Raw genomic sequence first — 22,302 nt, 5'->3', positions numbered from 1 at the left:
GTATATGATGATGATTTCATCTAAATTGACTGTTTAATGAGCAATCCGTTTTTCATTGCACAGTTATATGGAAGTATGCCGTGCTCATTTACTTTTTTACACTGTTAAGGTTAAATGAGCATGCATTCTATCTTAATAAGGACAAATTAGTGTCTCATTTAGGATTTCAGGAACTGCTGATACTGCTCTTTCAGGGTTATGACAGTATGTACTGTAATGCCTTGGCTATGTCTGTGTTTCTGCTCTTCTATGCCTAGGTTAGACATATTTAGTTTGTGTTATGATTTTGTTGTTCAATGTGTGCTTGCAAACATTACATGATAAAAATAAACAATACAATACGTGCAATTTTTTAAAATATGAAGTAGTGTAAGTGTCATGTAGGAAATACCTGTGAATATGTGACCTGCAGACGGGACAAGGGTTAATACACATCTCGCAAGCTGTCCCACTTTTCATCTCCATAAAGGTCCCTCAAATGGACAATATCGCCCCTACATCTGTCCCCATATACCAGCTGTCACGAACCGCACACAAATGGGCATGTGACTTAGATATGCAACCAGGGTTAATACACATGGCTACTCTAGCCAACTCACCTTTTGCCTGTGCAAGGTACCTTCAATGAGTTAATATTAACCCCTTACTCAATTGCAATCATATCTATACTCTGCCACCACCTGAGATCTTTAACAAGACTAAATATGACCTTCTAAATCCTAAATTTGAGCAACAAATGGATACCTGTCCTTGACACCTCTTATCTATGTAGCCTGGTCCCTTTTTCATACCTCCTGGCCGGGGTGGTGGGCGTTGATGGCTGCAGAGGAGTCCGGGTGCCGCCAGAGCTTTGCGGCGCATCGCCGATACAGGGCGCCGCCATCTTAGTGTCGCGCATTCACATTGAGTGCCTTGCGCATGCGTAGTATAGCCGCGAGTTGCGGACATCTTAGGAGAAGCTCTGCATGGGACTATGAGTCCCAGCAGCCTCAGGGGCTGCTCAAACACAGGGCAGCACAGCCAATTGGACTCCAGGATTCACGGCAGGCACATGGTACAGTTTGGGCGCGAAGCAGAACCGCACTTCAGTCGGAGAAGGGACAGTGAGGGATTAGGTAGTGTCCGGGTGTAAGTGGCTCCTGGACTACGCCAGATACTCCCTTCAGGTTCCAGCTAGGCCCCTGACCCTGTCAGCTTGTGGTGCTATAGGGAAGGTCCCAGATAGGGATGCTATTCTTAGCTTTACAGTGACAGAGTATTCATAGGGAAGGCCCTTCAGCTAAGGACACCCCCTTTAGTGCGTTCTTTAGTGTTGCTGCACCAGTGTACAGAGCCACGCGGCAATCTGCGGCCTGCGGTCTTGGACCAGACCACTGGCAACCATAGACATTCAAAGGGACACACCACAGTGGGAGCTCCCTTAGAGGCGGATGCCTTCGTGGGAGGATCGGATAGACTGCGTCGTGGGCTCACTCTGTGGTTCGACTGATCTACTCTACAGTTTGGCCTGGTCTGGCCTAAGACCAGGACAGTACCCAACGTGCACCAATGGCCATACACAGGGGTAGCGCTACTCCACACACACTTTGGGGTAGACCTGTCTTGGTGGACACCGGGTGGTTAGGTGCCCAGGGCACCCTCATAACTTTGGGGGAATCTCACCGGGGTGTGGACACAGTGTTGGTCATATACAGTGGGGCACTGTGTGGGTTCGGTACTGTTGGGCCTTGTGTATTACGTTGCTGCTCTGTTTATATGTCAGAAAATATATGTTGGTTATAACTGTGTGTCTGTATTGTTCCTGTAAGGGGTTATCCTGCTGCGCTAGGATCCCTCCCTGTTGGAGGTGCTGTGTACCAAAGAACGCAATCACGCCAGGCTCCCGGTGGCGGAGAATCAGGCCTCCTGTATGCCAGACAGGTACTCAGCACGCGTAGTTCCCTTAGTCACGGGGGAAGGGGGCTACACCTATGTAGTGTGAGGTACGGTTTTATTTGTCTTCTTGTCACGGTTACAAAATATGTACAGTACAGCTCAACCCCGTTATAGCGCAATCCGCTATAACGCGATCCGCTAATAACATGGTTTGAGTGTGGACCCCGAATTTAAAAATATATTTTATTTTTTTTGCACACACACTGCACACACTCACTGCACACACTCACTGCACACTGCATACATTCACAGCACACTGCATACACTCACAGCACACTGCACACACTCACAGCACACTGCACATACTCACAGCACACTGCACACTCACAGCACACTGCATACACTCACAGCACACTGCATACACTCACAGCACACTGCACACACTCACAGCACACTGCACACACTCACAGCACACTGCACACACACACACACACACACACACACACACACACACACACACACACACACACACACACACACACACACACACACACACACACACTGCACAGCACACTGCACAGCACACTGCATACACTCATAGCACACACTCACAGCACACTGCATACATTCACAGCACATTGCATACACTCACAGCACACTGCACACACTCACAGCACACTGCACACACTCAGCACACACTCACAGCACACTGCATACACTCACAGCACACTGCATACCCTCACAGCACACTGCACATGCTCACAGCACACACACACACTGACACACTGACACACACACACACAGTCTCACACAGTCAAATACACACACAAACACACACACACAGAGACACACTGTCTCTTTAAGGGAGCTTGCTCTCGCAAGACGGAAGCAGAAGCAGGAAGCAGAGACAGGGAGAAGAGCTGCCAGATGCCGGGTAAGTGCTTTGTGCTGTTGCAGCTGCCCCACCGGGTCTGGGAACGCTGGGAGAGTTCTCAGCTTTCCCCCTCTGGCGGACACGGTACCACCACAAAAAAAAGATGACATCACATGATATTCTCATTTTTAATAAAGTCATTCTTGGGTTGGGTTGAACACTCCTTGAGAAAGAGCAGCTTTGCTTGAAACGCGTGGGAGGAGGAGGTCTCTAGTGTTTGTCAAGATATCCGTTTTATGTAGCCAATAAAGTTTTTTTAATCTACAACCACTTCCTGGTGAGTCTGTGCTTCTAGGAGTGGTGGCGGCATCGATCATCTGCTTCTTCAATTACTTCCGGATCGTGGCCACGCCAGGGGACACCGGTTACTAGCCCAAGTGCTCCGCTACGCCGACAGAGGAAGAGACTTACGGTTACTATAGTGAGTACTTGCACTCCATATCATTACCGTTATTGCAGTCACATCCCGCATAGATCGGGTCTGCTCTCAATATCCCCTCACGGACAAGCGGCTGACCGGGTATTTCCCTTTATACTCCGTTTATACTAATACCTCAGAGGATATACAGCTCATAGTACGTGATTCCTTGAGTCACAGACGGCTCACATTTTCTGAATAGTATCTTAGCCATGCCCCCTGAACCTTGCAGACCCCTCCAGAAAATGCTTTGAAGGTAGCTTTAGAAGGATCCTGTTTATAAAGTTGTTAGGAGAGCCATATTTTATTCCCATCTTTAAAAAAACAAGCTCTATCAGCTTTATACCACCCATCTAGTACTTTTAGTGGGCCATACAGGATAGCCCCCCCCCCCTCACCCACAATTAAGTTAATTTAAAGCTCAGAGCAGACCCATGAACAGTTCTGACCTGTTACAAACCCAATATACTGTATTGTATTTTTAAACCCAACTTATACCTTCTTTAACTCCTGAAGCCCCAGATGGATTAAAATACATAATATCTCATGATATTATCTTGACAGTAAGTAAAAGTATCTGTTTATGTTTCACCATGTCATATCATATGAATGCCAAGCAACATTGATGTGTGTTAAAAAAATAAAAAGCTAAACAAAATTATATACACCATTATTTGCCATTTTTATTGGTATACACTTTACTATGAAAGCACTGAAGCAATATTTCTTACATATGTGAAATTATTGTAAAATATTATAAATAAACACTGATTAAAAAAAAATACAGAAAAACCTAATTATGAGTGTATAGACCTTAAAAAAGCACAGTTAAAACAGTAATGTTAACATGGTATCCACCACAGTAAGTACTGTATCATTAACATAGGTTAAAATTAACGGAAAGGAACAACATTATGTTAATTAAGTCAATGCTAAACCTGGTGTTTGCTATGACAAGCAATGACTTACAGACCCCTATAACAAATAATGTGGCTAATAGGACTATATTTCATTGTATGCAAATAAATATTACCAATAGTACTGTAAAAACTAAATACATACATATAATAAAAAATGAATTAACTTTCAGTGATCTAAACGTCTCAAATGTGTAGGTATCACTGCTACAGTTGATCAGGGTTCTATTTTCTGCATATATTATTATATTACTCTGGAGTCTTCTCAGGAGAACCAATTTATTTTGATGAACATAAATCACTTTGGAATAGTCTATTACTCTGTGGCTAGTTACTGTATGGTTACAGACTGAGTACAATTTGTCTTCAGTGCTGAGAATATTTACTAAAGGCTGTAATGACAAAGTGGATCATGCTCTGCATATTAAATTAGTTAAAAGTTCAACTGCCAACTGAAAAGAAGCAATAATTAAAAGCATTCAGCATTTTTTGGTAACTGTATTGATTATGTAGCAGTAGGCCCCCCCCCTGGGCCCCCTCGTTACTTCCGATGCAGGTGGTTGGCGCGGGTGTCGCCGGAATCAGCGACGGACCCGCTGGTTGGCCGCAAAGGTGGGGGCCAGTTGTAGGGAGCGCTCTGGGGCTCTGGAGGCTCCGCTGCGCATCCGAGTAGCGGGGGCCGCCATTTTGGTTGTCTGCGCATGCGCAGGTATTTGCACATGCGCAGAAGGATACAGACAGCCCAGCAGACATATTGGGGTTGGCGTGAGAGTTTCGACAGCCAATAGGAAGAGGCTCCGAGCAGGGACAACCTATCCCAGGAGCCTCGGGGGTGGTCACATGCAGCCAAATAGCCAATAGGGTTGCCAGGAATCCCTTCTCAAAGGATATAGATGTCACAGACTCAGACCACGCTAGTCAGTTAGAGCTGGGAGAGCATTAGGGTAGGGTGTGCATGTGAAGGGAGCAAGTGGCTCCTGCACTAGGCCAGAGATCCCCCCTTATGCCCCAGCTAGGCCCCGACTCCCCTCAGCTTGTGGTTGCTGCAGGGACCGGCCCATAGGCTAGGGACATGGCCCTGTAGAACTAGTAGAAGTGAGGGATACAGTCAGGAAGCATTGGTATCCTGGCCCTTGGTGATGAGACTGAATCACCCTCTAAAGCATCAGCAGTAAGAGACATTGTAAAGGTGGATCACTCAACGCGGTAGCCAACTACCGCGGAGGTGTTGAGGATCGCACCTCTGGATCCGTGAACAGCATCTGTGCTCTTGGGTGTGGACACACCCGGCAGGTACCTTCCTCACAACATGTGGACCCAACCAACAACTCAAATTAGTGACAACAGATATCCTAGAATTACTCCAAGGAGAAACTGGTGCTACCAATTGTACACAGGCATGTACTACATACAGTCCAGAAAAATCACTGCACAATAAGAAATAAAGCGCACTTCCGTCCAGTGTCCCACTAATAAATGAAGAGGCAATGTAGACACCCCACTTGAACCGTGCACCGTGACTATCAACAGGTAGGGGCTAAAATGTGGTAAGGAGGAATATAAAACAGTAGAACCGCCGTGTCCCCTGTAAAGGAACAACCAGCTAAGTATGCCGCTACCCTCCGCCACTGCCCTCCTACACACGGTGTCACACACGGACAAGATATCCTCACTGCGGAGGTAGGGGAAGGGAAAACTAGAAGAGTAGTCACTCACAGTCTTGACGCGCCGGGTCTCCGGTCAATGATGACGTCAGGTACCTCCGAACCGGAAGAGGAATACAGCGTGCTCCAGCCCAGGTAAATCGAACAGAAATGGAGTTGTAAGGCGGTTCACTGCTGCCGCAGGGGTATAAAAGTGGAGGTTCCACACGCAATAAAATAAAAGGTTAGTTTATTTAGTGCATATACACAAAAAATCTGCCACAGAGCGAACACTGACGCGTTTCGTCCCACCAGGGACTTTGTCAAAGAGTTTCCAGCACTGCCCCTGGTGATGTATATATAGTGCGCCGCTGTTGTATAATTGGTTAATTAAAGTAGGGTGAGTAATTACACACCTGATGGCTAATCGACCAATAATTAACATAAGGAGCCATAGCGCTATGTGAACACTATCAGTGCCCACTATCCAGACATCACCATAGACACATAGTTGTAACAACAAGACACTAAACGACACAAAATATAATTAAAAACAAAAGTAGGTACTCATGTCCAGTAATAAATATATGCAAAAATAGACAACAAGTGCCAGTTACACAGTAGCAGAACAAGTAACACTTATATCCTATATTAATTCCTCAATTAAACATACTTATAACATACATGGTAATAATATACTAAAGTCTTATAAAATCCATTATGAACTGATGGGAAAACAATCTACTTAAATGTAAATCAAATTCATGCATAACATAATTAAATCATATAACCTTATAACTAATAATATTAAAAATATATATAATATAAATGAATCTAAAATAAATAAGCTAATAATGAAAAAAATTGAAAATATATATATAAAAAAGTATTATATAATATAGAACTCATCTAAATATAACCTAAGAAAGTGAAATAACTATTTATACTAAAAAGTGCTTAAGATCCCACTCTATATTAATTCCAGTGGGATGTAACGTGTTTAAGGCATGAATCCAAAACATTTCTCTTGTATTCAATTTATTCAATCTATCACCCCCTCTAGGATGAACCTTAACATGTTCCAGGGCGGAGAAGGAAAAGTTGGAAATGTCACCAAAACTACACTTAGAAAAATGCCGGGACACAGGATGTAACAAATCTTTTTTCAGAATGTGTCTGATATGTTCCTGTATCCTTACTCTCACAGGTCTGATGGTTCGTCCAATATAGGACTTCTTACAACCACACTGCAGGAAATAGATAACGTAGCTAGTATGGCAGTTCATAAAGCTATTAATATGAAGATTACCCTCACATGTATTAATATTTTTAATACGTCTTGCATATTTACAAGTTGAGCAACGCCCACAGGGAAAGAAACCTTTAGGAATATTGCTTAATTGTTTTTTATTTAGATTTGCAGTAAATAGACTAGGTGACAAATGGTTACCTATAGTTTTTGTTTTTTTGCAAATAAATCTTAGTCCCCCCTGTACCATGGAGGCAATATCATGATCTAGAGTAAGTACTTTCCAATGTTTTTGGATTATTTCTTTAATAGCTTTAGATTGTCTGTTATACACTGAAATAAAAGATGGACATAATGAATTGTCTTCATAAACATGTCGTTTCTTTTTGTTATTTGTTTTCAACTTTATGATCTCCTCCCTATCCAGAGATTCTGCATATTTAAATGCTTTATTTATGTCTGCTTCTTTATAGCCTCTATCTTTAAAGTTTTTCATCGTTTCACTCGACCGTTTCAGAAATATATCATTATTAGAACATATCCTCTTTAGCCGAATGAACTGGGCCTTAGGTATGCTCTTGATAAGGGCTGGTGGATGACAACTCGTAGCACATAGAAGTGAGTTTTTGTACTGTGGTTTACGGTAAATGTCTGTCTGTATCTTTTTATCAATGTCTATAAAAAGTGTCATATCTAAATAATCTATGTGATGAATGTTCTGTGTATATGTAAAATGTAAATTATAATCATTAGTGTTAAGTGTATTAATAAATGTGCACAGTGAATCTAAATCCCCATCCCACACCAAAATCAGATCATCAATAAAGCGCCGATAAAATATAATGTGACTACGAAATAAATTAGAATCGTGATAAATGTGATGTGCCTCCCAGAAACCCATAAAAAGATTAGCATAAGATGGCGCAAAAGAAGAACCCATAGCAGTGCCTAATTTTTGAAGAAAATAACGTGAATCAAACATAAAATAATTGTGCGTGAGTAAGAATGTGACTGATTCTACTAAAAAAGTGCTTAAAGTGACAGATAAATTGGATAAACCTAAAAAGTGTTCAAGTGCCTGAATACCCTTTTCATGTGTGATGATAGAATACAGGGAGGTCACATCTAAGGTGACCCACCTGTATCCCACCTTCCAATCTAAAATTTTTATAAGATCCGAAGAGTCCTTGATGAAGGAAGGTAACTGGTACACCAAGGGTTGAAGAAACCCATCCACATACCGCGATAACCCATCTCCCAAAGATCCAATACTCGCCACAATGGGTCGACCAGGAGGTTCGACCAGCGACTTATGGATCTTTGGGAGATGGTGGAATATGGGTACCAGGCACTTGAACACTTTTTAGGTTTATCCAATTTATCTGTCACTTTAAGCACTTTTTTAGTAGAATCAGTCACATTCATATTCACGCACAATTCTTTTATGTTTGATTCACGTTATTTTCTTCAAAAATTAGGCACTGCTATGGGTTCTTTTTTTGCGCCATCTTATGCTAATCTTTTTATGGTTTTCTGGGAGGCACGTCACATTTATCACGATTCTAATTTATTTCGTAGTCACATTATATTTTATCGGCGCTTTATTGATGATCTGATTTTGGTGTGGGATGGGGATTTAGATTCACTGTGCACATTTATTAATACACTTAACACTAATGATTATAATTTACATTTTACATATACACAGAACATTCATCACATTTAGATATGACACTTTTTATAGATATTGATAAAAAGATACAGACAGACATTTACCGTAAACCACAGTACAAAAACTCACTTCTATGTGCTACGAGTTGTCATCCACCAGCTCTTATCAAGAGCATACCTAAGGCCCAGTTCATTTGGCTAAAGAGGATATGTTCTAATAATGATATATTTCTGAAACGGTCGAGTGAAATGATGAAAAACTTTAAAGATAGAGGCTATAAAGAAGCAGACATAAATAAAGCATTTAAATATGCAGAATCTCTGGATAGGGAGGAGATCATAAAGTCGAAAACAAATAACAAAAAGAAACGACATGTTTATGAAGACAATTCATTATGTCCATCTTTTATTTCAGTGTATAACAGACAATCTAAAGCTATTAAAGAAATAATCCAAAAACATTGGAAAGTACTTACTCTAGATCATGATATTGCCTCCATGGTACAGGGGGGACCAAGATTTATTTACAAAAAAACAAAAACTATAGGTAACCATTTGTCACCTAGTCTATTTACTGCAAATCTTAATAAAAAAACAATTAAGCAATATTCCTAAAGGTTTCTTTCCCTGTGGGCATTGCTCAACTTGTAAATATGCAAGACCTATGAAAAATATTAATACATGTGAGGGTAATCTTCATATTAATAACTTTATGAACTGCCATACTAGCTACGTTATCTATTTCCTGCAGTGTGGTTGTAAGAAGTCCTATATTGGACGAACCATCAGACCTGTGAGAGTAAGGATACAGGAACATATCAGACACATTCTGAAAAAAGATTTGTTACATCCTGTGTCCCGGCATTTTTCTAAGTGTAGTTTTGGTGACATTTCCAACTTTTCCTTCTCCGCCCTGGAACATGTTAAGGTTCATCCTAGAGGGGGTGATAGATTGAATAAATTGAATACAAGAGAAATGTTTTGGATTCATGCCTTAAACACGTTACATCCCACTGGAATTAATATAGAGTGGGATCTTAAGCACTTTTTAGTATAAATAGTTATTTCACTTTCTTAGGTTATATTTAGAGGAGTTCTATATTATATAATACTTTTTTATATATATATTTTCAATTTTTTTCATTATTAGCTTATTTATTTTAGATTCATTTATATTATATATGTTTTTAATATTATTAGTAATAAGGTTATATGATTTAATTATGTTATGCATGAATTTGATTTACATTTAAGTAGATTGTTTTCCCATCAGTTCATAATGGAATTTATAAGACTTTAGTATATTATTACCATGTATGTTATAAGTATGTTTAATTGAGGAATTAATATAGGATATAAGTGTTACTTGTTCTGCTACTGTGTAACTGGCACTTGTTGTCTATTTTTGCATATATGTATTACTGGACATGAGTACCTACTTTTGTTTTTAATTATATTTTGTGTCGTTTAGTGTCTTGTTGTTACAACTATGTGTCTATGGTGATGTCTGGATAGTGGGCACTGATAGTGTTCACATAGCGCTATGGCTCCTTATGTTAATTATTGGTCGATTAGCCATCAGGTGTGTAATTACTCACCCTACTTTAATTAACCAATTATACAACAGCGGCGCACTATATATACATCACCAGGGGCAGTGCTGGATACTCTTTGACAAAGTCCCTGGTGGGACGAAACGCGTCAGAGTTCGCTCTGTGGCAGATTTTTTTGTGTATATGCACTAAATAAACTAACCTTTAATTTTATTGCGTGTGGAACCTCCACTTTTATACCCCTGCGGTAGCAGTGAACCGCCTTACAACTCCATTTCAACTCAAATTAGTGGACAGCGCTGTCTCACACTTGGGTGTGTGTGGGACTCTTGGGACTTTTGGGACATGGTGTTGGTGAATATGGTGTGGGGTTATGGCCCGGCGAGGCCTAGTGTTACAGGGTGACACTAATGTTATATATTGGTTATGCATATATGTCACGGTAGACCAGGTCTTACCAACAAATTAATTCTGGACTGAGCAGTACAAGGCGGGTAAAATAAATTGTAATGTAGTTCATTTTAAGACAAACACACAATACTTCACAATTACAGTCAATAAACAAATAAACAATAAACACTTACTGGGATGGGGAAACGAAAGCAAATGTCCATGGAACGAAAGAAAGTCTCTGGACACCCCTGCAAGCATGCAAGTTGGTGTGTGATTTGAGTCGACAGTCCTGGGCTAGGGGCGCAAATTGCCACCCTTATATCTTCGCCGAAAGGAAAGATTTTGTAATGTTTTTACAGGATTAGTTCGGGAATCCTTAGCTCAAACGAATTCTGGAAGAGGGGCATGATCCTTGGGTAAGATGTTGTTAACCCCTCACACTCCGGAACCACTGACGCTAAAACTTGGACGCTTCTTGGTTGAGCTTAGGTGAATCTGACTGGGAGTGCGCTGCAGGCATCTTTATAGGGTTAAGGGTCCTATTCCTAACATGCACACCCAATCCTTGTCATGATCGGGGTATGAGGGGTTAATGGGATTTGTGTATATGTTGATCTGCATCCCCCTGTTTCAGCAGAATGGCCCCAGGTCTTAGATGTATTTCCCCAGCAGTCTGTGTTATATTACTACAGTATGTGTGTATAAATCATGTCGGGAGGGAAAGGGTTAACCATATTGTGTATATGTGGATCTGCATTTCCCTGCTTCAGCAGAATTAATTGCTATGTTATGTATTAACATGGAGGGAGGGGGAGAATTGTATTTTATCCTTGACAATGGGTAAAGTGTAAAAAATTATAACTTTTGCTATATACATGCTACGAAGGTGATATTTGGACATGTTTTCCTATGCAAATAACACAGGTTGCATACATACCGTTAATCTGATTTATGACATGTGAAATTTAGGTATGAGTTATCACTGTTTTTACTATAACTGTGGATATAGGTTTGGAAGCTTGCCAAATGGCAGCTTTTATATGTAATTGTACAATCAAAGGAGGCTACTTGAAAGGCTTTGTTGTGGAGAAATTCCTCAGAGGTGAGAAAAAGCCTGTACATCAATGGAGGTGACTCGCCTCATTGCATATGCAGCCAGCTCTCACAGATGAGTTCTAACCATTGTGACCTGTCAAACGTAACACCCTACATGAAAGACCCCTGCCCAATAAGCATTTTTGCTAGACAGGATGGCAAAGAAGGCATCATCTCATAGTTTATATATAAATGGGCTGGCCAAGTAGCTACAGGGGAGAGGTGTATTAATGAGGGGCTGGGTAAACCCAGCTTCTCGCGTTACCTGGCAACCTGTGATTGGGACAAGGTAATTGTTCACCAATAACTGAACTGCCATGTTAGGAATGGGGTCCTGCGTCTATATAATTGCTTGCACACCTTATTCCTGTGTTTGTCATGCTTGTCGTGACCTATAACAACTAAGGAGCTGCTATTCGGCTGAATATCTCCTTGTCCAACCCCAGTAAATGTAAATATTTCTGTAATGTTATTTGCTTGATGTATTGTCTGTCCTGCTCATAGGAAATAAACTCATTCAGTTTACTATATCCTAGTCTTGTTCAATCTGGCCCGGTTATTCTATATATTGTCTGTTCTCTCATGACAATCCTCTCGTAAGAACAACTTTTCCCACCTATCCCCGACTTGCCAGCAGTTCATAGAACGGGCAGAAGTTGCTTCCTGGTCTGCTAAGAGCATGCGTTAACCTCGCACCTGAGCTACTTAGCATACCTGGCCCAACCTCTTACCTGGCAATAGCAAGTCTGGGGTTTGGCTACCAAGTGTGAAGTGCCCATACTTCACACCGGTATCTGGTACTTATAAATATCTCGCCCACCCTAACACCTTGGGTCTCTGAGGCTTTTCAACTCCGGACTTCACTAGACACTTAGCAGGGTGCCCTTTGAAGTACGGAGATGAAAAATCCCTCAGCTCATTTATCCATAACATATGGGCATGTTAATGGATTAATTGCCAGACCGGCAGGAAAGGGTTTTCTGCCTTTGCATTTAAAACACCATCGACATACAGTTTGTTTATATACATATGTTCTGTAGGTGCAACAAATATAAAACTTATATGTGTGGTCATAGTTTCTTTTTACCTAGCTGCACTCCAAAAATTAGAGTGCTAGCTCTTTCCTAGCGCAAGTTATCCACTTAATTGAAGGGGCTCTGTGATGTGGGTTGCGGTTTGACCTATAATCGGTCTGGCATACAATGTATCCGTCCTGGCTTTGATCGGTAACCGCAGACGCGCACCACCAATTCAGCTTAAGTGGATAACGAGACGGCAGGATACCATGTATCAAGAAGGCACTTCAGCTAAACCGTAGACCACTTATTCAATTGACTTTGCGGTTTCGACGTCCGTGGTCTGGAAACTGATACCTATCTTGAAAGCAGCTACTTATTCACAGACACGCTTCTTCAATCAGCGCTTGGCACAGCGCTAGAAGCTCCCCCTTGTGTCGCAAATACAGTTAGCACATTTTTCATTAATTCATTTAACTGCAGCTAGCTTCTGTGCTGCAAAACAGGGACACTAAAGGTAGTGTAGGGGAAAACATGGGATTATGGTGTCAATACATTTTAACCCCTTCTGTCCCTTCCACTGCCACAATATAGTAACCTGTTTTACCTATACTCGTGTGTATTGGTTAATGTATGTGGGTCCTGTGTCAGGGGTTATTCTACGCCTAGAATCCTGCACAGGTGGAGGCGCTATGAGCATCGGTCCAATATACACGCCAGGCTCCCAGCAGCGGAGGCTCAGACCTCCTGTGAGCCTAACAGGTCTTGCACACCTGGTAATACGTGTAGTTCTCCCACAAAGGTCCCTAGATGAGATTGGGGGGGGGGGGATACATGTGCTACAATTACATAATATATCTTTTTGAAGTCTATATTTATAATGGTAATACCCAAACAACAGTATATAGAATAAACCAGATTCATTGGCCTGCATTCATCAACCATTGGTTAATTTGAGGTAATATTGTGTTCTCACTCAATTCCCCCGTTACCCCTCCTCCTTGCATGCAATCCCCCCTCGTCATCTCACACAATTCCCCCTTCCCCTCCCACTCAATTTTCCTCCTGCCTTCACTCAATTCCCTCCTGCTCTTACTCAATTCCCCCATCTCCTCTCACCTAATTCCCCCTTCCTCATCTCACTGAATTCACCCCTCCTCTCACTCTCACTCAGTTCCACCCTATCTTGCTAAATGCCCCCTCTCACTCCACCCCCCCCCTTTATGCATTTTACCTTGAGGGTTGGGGGGGAGGTAGAGGTCAGGCCAGGAACACGGCAGGGTAGGATGACACTACAGCAGAGAGGGACAGGTCTGAGGGGTAGTCAGGAAGACAGGGAACAGCAACAATGCCCAGGGAAGGCAATATTACAGTCTCTTGAAACTGAACATGCCAGTGATGCAGCAGAGAGGCAGAGGCTACGGAATTTAAACATTTTGAATAAAAATTCAAGAAATTGTGACCTGCTATGATGTAATTTTTGGGAACATTGATGACATTTACAAATCAGAATTTGCTTCTCTTTGGCTTCTGAGGAGGCAATTAGGATCTATCAACATAGACTTGGCACCTTAGGCAGATAAGAGGATACTATTGATGTATAGTGAGGTATTAATAGTAAAGATGGGCAGGTTTGCATGTTTGAAATGTTAACATTCAATGGCCCGGATACATCAGGCTGCTGAAAAATGGCTTATTTATCACGTTCTGTTCAAATTTTTTGTAAGTTTGTTCATATCACAAATATAACTAAATATTTCATAATATTATAACAATGTTAGAAATGCGTGATGTGTAAAAATATTTTGACTCATATTGGCATCAATGTTGTGTATTCTCTGTAAAAGTATAGTGAAAATGCGCAATCTTTTCCTAAGCAGCACATAAAATCTTAATTTCCTCATACACATTGCCAGTGCTTTTGGGACGTAGAGAGAACAAATTGTCTGCAGGGAGTTGGAGGTTTGATTGATTTATATTAATACCTGCTTGATGTGTCTTTCCTAATATGTGAGAAAAAAAATGTTTCATACAATTGCCACTTTCACTAATTAAAGCAAGAAAAAAAAGTAAACTATTGCAAGAAATCCCTTAAAGTTAGTTCACTCTGTCGTGACAGCTCTGTACTATCGAATATTTCTTTTAATACTTTTGATTTCAGCTCTGTGCGGCTGAAGTCTTTAATGATTTAAGCGTTGTAGCTCTCATACACAGTGCACAATCAATCTACAACCGTGTCATTAGAAAGGCCAAGTTAAAATCAATGAGATCTATTTGAGGTATTCTGATCTAGTACTTGATTGCATTCGTCCAATGTTAGCCGGTGCTTCAATTTGAGGAGCACTGTGTGAGGCATTGATTTGGAAACATTCTGTTGTTGCACAACACTAAGGTAACAGATGCATCATGTTAGTTAATATGACTATCTTAGAGGGCATATTAGAGTACTCACAGTATTGATATTAAACAAACAAAACCCCTTTTAACTTTACCATAAGGGCAATGGGACACGTCAGAGATTTAGGTGGTAATTCTATATACTCTGAAGTGGTTATTCGGGAGTTGTTTTATCAAAAAACTACATTGACTTTAACAGAGGTTATTGGCCAAAAACAGCCTAAACGGCTGCTTTGATGTATATAGAATTACTTCTTAGTGGCCCTGATGATCACCTCAATACACCACAATACAAGCTTTTCATGTAAATTCCAATCGTGTGCTCAAAGTTATAGTAGCTGTATTAGTCCTGAACAAGTGTATACAGGTATTTGATCTACAGATGAGACAACGAGTATTCTAAAACTTGCCTTAAACTTGCCTTAAACTAGCCAGGTACATGCTGGGTACATGCTGACACATTTCAGTGACATTTCTGCAGAGGATAATGGCCCATCGGATTAACACAGCAGGGGGTCCCTGGCAGTCCCATTCAGTTTGAATGGGAATGCCAGGGACCCCTGCTGTTAATCCGATGGGCCATTAGTCTCTGCAGAAATGTCACTGAAATGTTTCAGCATATACCCAGCATGTACCCGGCATGTACCTGGGTCTTGTTGGTGATTGCCACTGGTTTGTTTTAGAATAACCGTCGGCACTACAGTAGATTGCAATACCTTCTATTGTACACTTGCAGAAGAGATCTATGAGATTTTGAAAGCTCTGTACACTATCAAGTGGAATAGAAACCGCAAAGCGCACCAGAGTTAAGTACAAAGATTGTATTCACAGGAATAAAAATTATATGAACACTTACAATGAGGTAATTGTTGGTGAACAAGTAATTGATCACTATCGCTGGGCCAGCCGAGTGGCCAGGAGGGCATGCACTGGGGTATATCTTGTGCTGCAAGAAAAAATGCCTGGCACTTCCTTGATCCGTCAGCGGCTTCTAGTTCTGACGTGATCAGCTCTAGTGTATCTTACTGTATGAGCCGGAATTGATACCGGACAGGAAAGCTATGGCTCAACGTGAACACTACGTGTTCCGCAAAGCTTGTGATTCTTTACCCCCTTTCTGGAGATGCCCTTCTGATGATACCTTGAGGAGCTTGGAGTGCTACAACACATTAGCAGCAAGGAGATACAAGTTGTAAGAACACAATTACTTGCAAACTTCGGAAACACGAGCGCGGTTTCACCTTTCTACAAATCTGTACATTATCATTTCATTGCTGTGTAAGAAAATTGTGTTCTTCATCTTCTGCAACAATCATGTAGAGAACAGTAGCAGAAAGTATCATAGTTGAACAATATTAAAACTGAAAGCATAAAACTATCAAATGTAAAACACACCAGTTTAATCATATTATTTCTCCACGTTTTGTAAATAAATTCCTGTTCTTCAGTATTAGGTGATACAATTTTTAATTGGAATAACAATTGATACTATAAGACAAGCTTTTGAGAGTTCTCCTCTCTTCCTCAGGTCAGCAAGAATAACTAAATACATTCCTTAAATTCTCCAGGAAGCAATATATGTTCACATTTGTCGTCTTATGTACTATTATATGAATTAAAATTAACAGCTCAATACAGTACAGGCATACCCCGTATTAACGTATGCAATGGGTCCGGAGCATGTATGTAAAGTGAAAATGTACTTAACATGAAGCACTACCTTTTTCCCACTTATCGATGCTTATTCTGTACTGCAATCATCATATACGTGCATAACTGATGTAAATAACCCATTTGTAACAGGCTCTATAGTCTCCCCGCTTGCGCACAGCTTCGGTACAGGTAGGGGGCCGGTATCGCTGTTCAGGACGTGCTGACAGGCGCATGCGCGAGCTGATGTTTGCCTATTGGGCGATATTGAGTTGCAATATGAGTTAAGCACAGTTTGCTTTTTCCGCAGCAGTGTTGAGTCCTTGAGCGGGGTCCAATCTCTGCTGTACAATGGTTGTTTTATCATCTTTGATCATTCATGGAGCTAGAACCACAAAGCACTGTTACATTAGGGCTCAACAAATAAAAATACCACTTGTGAGCACATAGCATGTCTCAGACAGGTCTGCAACTCTGCTTTTCACCATTGTCTACTAGCATACAATGCTTGCACTGCAGCTACTGTAGGGATTGTAGGAAATGACATGCAAATGAGCACACAGTGTCACCTTTTATTTCAAGTCCATTATAACATGGACCCCTGTAAGATTAATCTTTTCAGACAACTGTGGGCATAGTAGATGGGGTTTCGTAGGCAACATTCTCACGGGCCCTGTCAGTTTCTATGTGCACTGACTAGACGTGCTAGGCATTATATATATTTTCCTAGAGAGCAGACAGAGTGGCAGGAACTGAAGATTGCATTTTATAATGTAGCAGGGCTACCCAATGTGATGGGTGCAATAGATTGCACACTTTTTGCGCTGACCTCGCTATGTGAAAGTGAGATGCGTTTCAGTAACAGGAAATATTACCTTACACAAATGAAATCCCCGGCGCATGTGTGGACAGACAACAGAATGGATTACCACTAAAGTTGACAAGAGTCCAATAGATATCCACAGTTGATACAAGTCTGGGTATTTTCCATATAAAAGTTCTGCTCCGGTGCTGTCCTCCTCAGGAATGTTAAATCCTAATGTATAATACACAAGAGGAGAGGAAAACACACCATAGTGCAGTATGCAAAGTCCAAAATCTTGTATAAACTAAACAAACAAAAAGATACTCCAATGAATGCACTCAAAATGATAAAGTAGGAATAATGAAAAAACGTTAAAATGTAACTGTTTAATATATTAAATGTGCTGTGTAATAGTGAAAGAAAGGCGCTAGCTCTACTAGTGTTCACTTATAATATACAGTGAATAAAATTCAAATCAAGTGATACATAAACATAATATAGTGAAAACGTGATAAATGACGTGAATAAATGAATTAAAACCCTCTGCTCAAACCCAGCTGGTAGGGACTAGTGGAACTAGTCCCACAATTTGTAGAAATCCGTTTGCAATCCAGGGGGAGCATATAAGGGAGATAAAACAAAATACAATCTAAGTGTAGACAGTTTGATAACTAATGGGTCAATTCAGTGATTTGTCTTGGCTCATATGTGTGGCCTACTCACAAGATTCAGGTCAAAAACGGGCAATATAGCACAGTGGTCTTTGCGGGAAGGGCTTCTATTCCAATGAATGATGGAGACCTCCAATCTCAGCAAAGCAGCGGTGTATATAGAAGAGAAAAGATGTCCATAGTGCAGACCAATCATAAAAAACATAACTTTTATGGGGTTTTAAAATTGAACACTTACAATAAAAACATTTAAATAATGCATATGTCACAATGCTGTGACAGAAGAGAGTTTGCTGTTGACTTCTGGCTCACCCACCACCTCCGGTCTGTGGACACTGCGTGGGACGCTGCTACGCTGGACTCTCCACCTCCTGAGATCCCTCTGGGGTGTACTGGTCCCGTCAGCTCCGGTCCTTGAGTTGGACGCCGCTCTGTTCTGTCCCTGGAGCTCCCTCTAAGGCGTGCTGTCCTGTCCCCTCCGATTAGCTCCGATATGTCACTTCCGGTTGGCCGCGATCCGTCACTTCCGGTTGTGGGTCTGCAATCTCTGACACTGCTTCTCTCCTCCTCTGGGCGGCTACCACTCTACGCGTTTCGCCAATACGGTGCGTGGCTTCCTCAGGAGTGTACCGCCCCCTACTCCTCTGTATCCTAATATACCCCGCATCATTAACACTTAATAAAAAACATGTGTTTCTAAAAAAAAAAAGTCTGCACTAATTGATACCTTAGAATTCATCTGTGTACATAAGGGAGCACTTGTATGATGATGGAGGAATGACATAAGTGGAAGATTCACTGATTTGAAATATAATTAAAACGGATATACCTTCAAAAGGTATATACTACCAAAGGGAGTGTTCTATATAAAAAACAGGGAATATGGGGCTGAAAAAATGATGGACTGAATTTATATAAAATTGAGATCCAGCATCCAATTGGGAGTCTGGGATTGAATCAAAAAATGCTTTGAATGCTTTAAAGTGTTTAAAGGGGCAGTCCGGTGAACTATTATACATCCAAAAAATGTTTTACATCCAAAAAATGATTACAACACATTATGGAGTGTGGAGTGGAAAAAAGGGGGAAAGGCTCTGTGATATACATAGATGGGGGGTTATAAACAAGTCCATACATTGTGAAGGTTACATGACAATGGGACATATGGATTCACATGATGCACTAGAATGATGCGTCATGCTGACCTACAGCATATACAGATATATTATACAATTCAATATAAATCTTGACTAGATGCTAGAATGGCATCCTGAGAATATCGACACACGGCTTAGCTTCTTAGTAGCTCTCCCCTATATATAGTGTGTCAGTGCATGCACATTTGCATGAAATAGGGTTTTTTTTCCATCTGATTTGCAACATTTGTTACCAACTAGTTGTGATCATTGTGGCAATTTTCATGCTGCCTGCTATTTACACTGATAACGCTAGACTCATGATACTTTACACACAGTGGGTTTTATTTCATTATTGCACACATTTGTCATCAGTATGTGGACTAACAGTATCTACACTAGATTCAATTTTACCAAGTGTGTGCTAATGTTGCATTGACCACTCAATGACACTGGCTGACCTCTGTGAGACATACAATTACTGTGATCCTAATGTCATAATTCTGTACACATGCTGTTTATTATACATACTATTGTTCAGCATTTAGGGGTTATTTTAAGAGGCTATAACTGGATATGGTCCTTGAACGGTGCTTCTGGGCTATATTGACGCATACTTTATGCCAGCCCTCTATAGGATCTTACTCTCTTTAATTTTATTATTATTGTGTGTCTTGGTTTATTAGATCAGTGCCTCTTTCTCTCGCCGGTCTATGCTTGCTTAGTGACCATACGTCCTCATATTACATTATCCTATTATTTTGATACACTAGTTTTATGTGATAGGTCTACCTATCTGGTACATATTTTTTGTCCTTATTTTTCCTCTGGAATCAGTGCTGGTATTTGGTAATACCATACCTTACCAGTTTTTTAGATAATAGTAGTGAGACATTAATTGTCACTATTAATTTCCTTAGGAACTCACTAATGGACAAGTTAGCCTCTTTCTTAGTTGGCTCCTCATGGACTAGTGTTGCTTTAGGTATTCTTCTACATGGTACACATGTTTGAAGTCTCAATTGGTATGTCTTTAGGGAGTGTTCTTGGATCTATTTACCACATCCCTCTCTACAATCATTTTTATTTTCATTATATATATTAAACAGTTACATTTTAATGTTTTTTCATTATTCCTACTTTATCATTTTGAGTGCATTCATTGGGGTATCTTTTTGTTTGTTTAGTTTATCCAGTCCCTTGTCCCTATTTGCACCTTATGGTTTTCCACTCTGCTCATTATTAGATTTGTTACTTACAAGCTGATGCAGGGGCTCCCTCCCTCTCTCCCCTTTTCCAATTGTATATATCCAAAATCTTGTACCCTGTTAAACCCAATATAAATTGCCTACTTACAAATCCATTCTGTTGTCTGTCCACACCATGCACCGGGGATTTCATTTGTGTATGGTGTTATCTCTGTAACAGGTTCTTTGAGAAATTTGTTGTTGGGGTCCCCTAGGCAGCTTCAATTAACAGGTGATCCTCATTCAGGTCCTTTAGTGGTTATTTTCACTTCCCACTTGTTCACTATATATTTTTTATTCATTATTTTATTTGTGCACTTTGTAGGTCTAGCGCTATTTAGTTTAGGTTATTTTAGTTAGGAAATATTACCAGTTGCTTAAAGTGCAGGTTGTATGTGATGCGCACATGAAAATTCTGAGTGTGGTAGCCCTATTCCCAGGTGCCTGCCACAATTTCAATATCCTAGAGAACTCTTTAGTCTTCTGTGCATTTGAAACAGGGAAATACGACGACAGATGGCTATTGGGTCAGTCAATGTTATACAAACTGCACTTATATTCAAATTTCATGTAGAGGTTAATGTTTCATTATTTATTGCTAATATATTATCTATACAACAGAAAACAAAAAAGATGCCCAAAGCTACTTCCAATGTGACAAAAATACACAGCGCAATACCTATATATTCTCTTGAAAAGGGTAATTTAGTTCAACCCTTTGGCCAAAGCGTCTTAAGCCTGCTGCCACTTCAAGTCATGACCATTAGCAGGTCCTAACACTCACTGAGTTAAAATTCTTATTTACCTCTATAATTAGGGGAAGAATGATCAGCATTTGGATCTGTCGTAACCCAGCAAAAGGAAACTGACCTGCCAACTTGGAAAGACAGCAGGCTTAAGACGCTTTGGCCAAATGGTTAAACTAAATGACCCTTTTTTCAAGAGAATATATAGGTATTGCACTGTGTATTTTTGTCACATTGGAAATAGCTTTGGGCATCTTTGTCTGTTTTTTGTTATATACATTTAGCCACACCCACTAACACTTTTTGTGACACTTATATACATATATATATATTATGTGGTAAAGGTAAGGGTTTCTCAGAGCTTGATGGGTATCTGTGTGATTATTAACTGTGTGCAGCTGGTTTCAGCTGCATTTGGGAGGGTAGTGGCCCCTCCTCCCCAAGGTTTAAGCTTGCCCCTCCCCACTTTGCAAGTTGGCAGGTCAGTTTCATTTTGCCAGGTTGCGACAGATCCAATGTGCTCATTCTCCCTGTACTTATACATGTTATAAGAATTTGAACCCAGGGAATGTTAGGACCTGCTACGGTCATGCCTTTAAAGTGGCAGCAGGCTTAAGATGCTTTGGCCAAAGGGTTAAACTAAATTACTCCTTTTCAAGAGAATATATAGGTATTGCACTGTGTGTTTTTGTCACATTGGAAGTAGCTTTAAAATGATCAAACTGCGTTGCTACAGCCATTTGTTGTGCCAGACCTCTTATCACTGCAAGAATGTTATATACCTACTGTCAGATAACATGAAATAGCTGTCATAATGTTACATACTGTATTAGCTATAAATCTGCTGCATTCACAGCCATTTATCTAAGTCACTAACACAGACTGA

The sequence above is a fragment of the Ascaphus truei genome, chromosome 4, assembly GCF_040206685.1.
Source record: "Ascaphus truei isolate aAscTru1 chromosome 4, aAscTru1.hap1, whole genome shotgun sequence".
In the NCBI taxonomy this organism is placed as follows: Eukaryota; Metazoa; Chordata; class Amphibia; order Anura; family Ascaphidae; genus Ascaphus; species Ascaphus truei.
The sequence above is the reverse complement of the archived record's forward strand: the minus strand, read 5'-3'. Positions refer to the sequence as shown.